We start from the raw sequence: 6000 nt of genomic DNA on the forward strand, positions 1-6000 counted from the left end.
CTGAATTATATATTATTATTTGTATAACTCCAAGGACTCACTAGTGGAGAATCCTGGCATTTTTTAGACACAAAATGAATCTTAATAAATCTGTTTTGCCTCCTCTCTTTGGCCCACATCCATAAATTTCAAATTAGTTTATTCCTTGTTTGGTCACAGCCAGTGGAAGCTTTTCATATGTTTTGTCATGGTGGATGAGGAAGACGTGTCTGTGAGATTAGAGATGTGTGCGCTGGGCTGCCTTGGAGGAGTCAGCGTACGACACTGATAACGTACATCACAGAAGTAAGGCGGCACGTGCTGCCGCCCTGAAACTAAACAAGTATGGCAGCTGGTGAGCTGCCAACATTCCTAGCTAGAGCGGCATGCGCTGCACTGATAGCTTAGCTTAAGGCAGTCTGGCAAGCTGCCAAGATTCATAGCTAGAGCGGCACGAGCTGCCACCGTGAAACTAAACCAATACCCAATACTTAACTATTCCACAAACATATAAATATACAATATCTTTCAATGATGCAAACATCCACCTAAATGGACGCGGTACAGTGTGTCAACTCCACGCCGATGTGGATGGTGGGGGTATGAAAAGGTCGGGAGGCCCTGTACCGCATACGCTCGCCACACGTCGGGATGGCGTGGATAATGGGGGTATGAAATGGAGGCCTTTACCAGTATGTAACATGGAGCACTGGCAAATGCCTCCTTCATTGTGCATGATACGCAATTGCGTCCGCACCTGCTCTTTGGACAGGAGAGGCACATGCTTCTCAGACACAGGAGTCTCATTGCTGGAGCGTCTGAGATGCTCCTATGTATCACAAAGATGGAGAGCCCCTCCGCCGGCACCCACATGATCCCCTCTCCACAGGAGAGAGGATATCATACGGGCACAAGTGCTGTGTGAGAGGTGCTCACTAGGCTTCACAGGAGCTTAGGAGTACCAGTGCTGGGCTGCCTTGGAGGAGTCAGCGTATGAAGTAAGGTGGCAAGCACTGCCGCCCTGAAACTAAACAAGTAAGCAGCTGGCAAGCTGCCAGAATTCAAACAGTCACTACGCTCATAGCATAGCTTAAGGCAGTCTGGCAAGCTGCCAAGATTCATAGCTAGAGCGGCACGAGCTGCCGCCGTGAAACTAAACAAGTACCAAGTATTGTTGCTCTATTTTATGGTATGTAGTAATAATTATAATTGTATTTATATATTGCTTTTCTCCAACATTTCTCCAACATGACTCAAAGCCACTTTACAGACAGAAAAACAAACACACATTTAACAAATCATTTTTTATTGCAGGGTTGTTTCAATCATTTTGGGTAATAAATTCCATTGGCTATATATTCCACTCAAAAAAGGTACCATGTGAGCAGCATCCTAAATCTTGTAGTAGGGTCTTAATCTAACAGTCAGGCCCATGTATTTTTCATCCCAACCCCAAGCGCACCAGGTAAGGCAGCCATGGATAGAACAACAGCCACGGAGAAACCAGCCATGCAGACATCTGAGTGAGGCAGCGCAGGTTGCTTCTGGCAGGGTGTGCACATCGTAGAGGTAGATCATACAGTGGGGGATTACTGGAAGAAAATATAAGAAAATAATAATGAAAAAAAAATAACGGAATTTGATTTCACATGTTTCAAGGGGTAGCAGATGATATTTGTAAAAGGTAGGATCCATCCCAGCTCTCACCACTTGCGCATGTGTGGCATGTGTGTATCAGCATGGCCACTCCCAGGAAGGGCTCATTCTTCTTTTACAGATCGCAGAGTGTGCTCCTAGATGTTCCAGTGGAATGCCTTTTTTTATTGCTGCAAATATCGGCAATAAGAGATGATAATTAGTGGGTCTAGGACCTAGTAATTATTAAATATGCCACTTAGAGAGAAATTGGATGTGGGGGACAAGAAAAGAGAGTGGAGAATGACACTAGACAATTTTTTTTGGGGGGGGGGGAGGGGGGAGATCAGAGTAGAATGAAGGAGCTGATAAGTTCACCAAGCGAAGAGGTGTAAAGGGAGAATATAAAAACACTGACATGAATGGGGGTGTGGAGAAGGTGGAGGCTGTGCAGTATAAGAGGAGAAAGTTGTTACCGGCGTCACATTTTACCGTAAGCTCAATGAGTTTCCCTTAAGGGAGATGGCCCTTGGATTTGGTAGAACCAAGCTTATTGGTGACTTGGTTAGGACTTGATAGAATAGAGAGGCTGAAAATCAGGTTTTAAAGGGACATAGAGGGAATAGGTAGAAACTTTTAGTATACAAACTGCTTTAGGAGAATGAGGCAAAGGAGAGAAAAGAAAATGGCCCAGTAGAGAGAGACACTTTCTTAAAATAGGGAGAAACCAGGACATGGTTGTAGCAGAAAGGGAATGTACTGGAAGATATTGACAGATTATGTGGGTGGGTACTGTGGGTACAGGTGTATCAAGGAGCTGTCACACGTAGCCGCGACGGAGCGCGGCGGGTACAGTACTCACCCGTCCGCGCCCGCCGCCGGCTAGCGTGTGCAGGCTCCGGTCTGCGGTGTGCGGGTAGCGGCAGCTCTGGGTAGGGATGGCAGTAGTAGTGGTGCCGGGAGGCCGGCGTCGCCATCTTGGTTGAGGGCAGGAGACAGATTGGCCCAGAGTGGAGGTTCCCTCCTCATCCTGTGCTGACAGCCAATGGCAGCCATCCCCTGGGGATATAGGGGATCTGCCTAGGCTGTTCAGTGTCAGTGCAATGAGTCTTTGGAGTCATTCACAACTCCTAGCTGATTCCCGGATCATGGCTCTTTCTCTCCTGACTCTGGTGCCTTGCTCCCTGCATCTTGCTACAAGGAAGTTTTCTCCTGACACCAATGCTGCAAGTCCTACCTAGTGCTTGTTCCTGCTTGTGTCCCAGAATTACCCTGCACAGCTTCCCGCTGTCCTCCTTCATACAACTCATTCATTCCATCATCTTTCAGTCATCCGGATCCATTTCTTCTGTCATCAAATCAACCTCCTTCCGGATCCTCATCTATGTACTCTGGCTCACCAAGTATACGTTTCCAGATTTCCCTGCCCGTTATTAGTATTGTGCTGGACTCTATTTAATTTATTCCAACTGTCACTTAAAGAAGTATTTGAGTGAAGTTTATCATTTATGAAATCCGTTATTAAACCTGCACGTTTCAATCCTACTCCTCCTGGTCCGTCTCCGGTTCCTGTGCACCACACGACTCCATCCAGCCCTTTAGCCGTGACAGTTTGCACTGACCCGATGGAATCGGGTGAAGCACAGGCCTCCATGACGGATGTTCTTCAAGGCATCATGGCTCGATTGGAACAAGTAGAGACTACCCAGCGTCAAGTGGCTCAATTTCTCCAGAACTTGTCATCACCTCAGGCGGCTCCCTCAGTTTCAGCAGCACCAACCTCCGGAGCTTCGGCCCCTGCTGCTCCCCCTGGGCCAGCTGCTCCTCACCAGCTACACCTGTCAACCCCCAGTAAATATGACGGGTCCCCGAGGGGGTGTCGAGGATTCCTGAATCAATGTGACGTCCATTTTACCCTCCAGCCTTCCAATTTCCCCTCTCCCAAGACTCGGGTGGCTTACATCGTGTCCCTACTGGCGGGTCCAGCCCTGGAGTGGGTGTCCCCCCTTTGGGAGCGTGCGGATCCCATCCTCAATAACTATGAAGAATTTGTGGCCTCCTTCCGTCGCATCTTCGACGAGCCTGGCAGAGTGTCCTCCGCAGCCACGGAGATCCTAAGGATTCGTCAGGGCAGTCGCTCAGTGGGACAATATGTCGTACAATTTCAAACCCTGGCTTCCGAACTCAGATGGAACGAAGAGGCTCTCGTTTCTGCCTTCTGGAACGGCCTAGCCGGGCGCATCAAGGACGAGTTAGCAACTCGCGATTCTCCTTCCACCCTGGCTGAACTCATTTCATTATGTAACAAAGTCGATCTGCGACTCCAAGAACGCCAACTTGAGAGGAATCGCTCTGATCGCCTTCGCCCTCGATTTCCTTCCAATGTCGCACCAGCCTCCAAACCAACCCCGCCTCCTGCGGTGTCAACAGATGAGCCCATGCAAATCAACCGCTCCCGTCTCTCTCTCGAAGAGAAGTCCCGAAGACGGCGAGAGAATCTATGCATGTACTGTGGCTCCTCAGCTCACTTATTGGCTTCCTGCCCGCTGCGGCCGGGAAACGACCGCTCCTAATCTCCCCGAGGGAGGTCCGATTAGGAGTCTTGCTTCCATCTCCCTCTTCTTCTGATTCCACCATTCCGGTTACCCTTGTGTGTCCCCAAGGGAGAAAAAGAGTTCAGGCCCTATTGGACTCTGGAGCAGCGGGAAACTTCCTTTCTTCTTCTTTTGTTACCCAACATGCCCTGCCTGTGCAACCCCTGGATCACTCGCTGGTCCTCACTGCAGTGGATGGGAGTCGAATTCGTAGTGGACAAATCACCCATCAGACCACCCCGGTGACACTGCTCATAGGAGCTCTACATCAAGAGACCCTCGAATTCTTCATTCTTCCACAGTCCTCACACCAAATGGTCCTGGGCCTTCCCTGGCTCTCCAAACATAACCCACACATCGATTGGACCAATATGGAGGTCAAGGCCTGGGGAACAGATTGCCAGTCTACTTGCATTCCTCAGATCCTTCCGGTCTACCAGACCCATCCACAACGTGAGGGTAACTGTCCTTCATCCTCTTCAGCTCCACCCTTGTCGATACCCGCACCATATCGTTCATTTACAGATGTATTCAGTAAAGGTGGTGCCGACACCCTGCCTCCTCACCGTCCTTGGGACTGCCCGATAGAGCTGGTGGCCGGGAAATTCCCTCCTCGTGGCCGCATCTATCCCCTGTCGCTACCTGAGACTGAGGCCATGTCCTCGTACATTCAAGAGAACTTAAACAAAGGTTTCATTCGACCATCTACTTCTCCGGCCGGGGCCGGGTTTTTCTTTGTGAAAAAGAAAGATGGCGGTCTTCGGCCATGTATCGACTATAGGGGCCTGAACGACATCACCATTAAAAACCGCTATCCCTTACCCCTTATCGCAGAACTATTCGACAAGATCAGAGGGGCAGCAATCTTTACTAAATTGGACCTGCGAGGGGCCTACAATTTGATCCGGATCCGTCCAGGTGACGAGTGGAAGACGGCTTTTAACACGCGCGACGGCCACTATGAATACCTGGTGATGCCCTTCGGCCTTTGTAACGCCCCCGCTGTCTTCCAACAGTTTGTAAATGATATCTTTCGGGACTTGCTGTACCACTCCATCGTAGTCTATCTAGACGATATACTCATCTTCTCTCCAAATCTCCAACTTCACAGACAGACAGTGTCCGAAGTCCTACGACGTCTTCGCCAAAATCAACTGTTCTGCAAGTTGGAGAAGTGCGTTTTTGAGGTCACGTCCATTCCATTCTTGGGTCACATTCTCTCCGCCACTGGGATAGAAATGGACCCAGAGAAGGTGAGAGCCATCCAAGACTGGGCAGCCCCCACAACACTCAAAGGAATTCAGAGATTCCTAGGGTTCTCAAACTATTACCGGCGATTTATCCGGAACTTCTCTACTATCGCTGCTCCCCTCACTGCTCTCACTTGCAAGGGAGCTGATCCAAGCCGATGGTCGCCAGAAGCATCCTCTGCCTTCCAGCAGTTAAAGAGAGCATTCATGACGGCACCAATCCTCCTCCAACCAGACCTCGACAGGCCCTTCATTCTCGAGGTGGACGCATCCTCGGAAGGGATCGGGGCCATCTTGTCACAAAAAGGTGAGGATCAAGAATTACACCCTTGTGCCTTCCTCTCCAAAAAATTCCTCCCAGCAGAGAAGAATTACCCCATCGGGGAACAGGAGTTGCTTGCAGTCAAAACTGCGTTAGAGGAGTGGCGATACCTTCTGGAGGGGGCACGACATAAGATCACCGTGTATTCAGACCACAAAAATCTGTCCTTTCTTAAACAGGCTCAGTGCCTTACTGCCCGCCAAGCCCGTTGGGCCATGTT

This window comes from Crinia signifera, chromosome 2, assembly GCF_055691185.1.
Source record: "Crinia signifera chromosome 2, ASM5569118v1, whole genome shotgun sequence".
Taxonomy (NCBI): domain Eukaryota; kingdom Metazoa; phylum Chordata; class Amphibia; order Anura; family Myobatrachidae; genus Crinia; species Crinia signifera.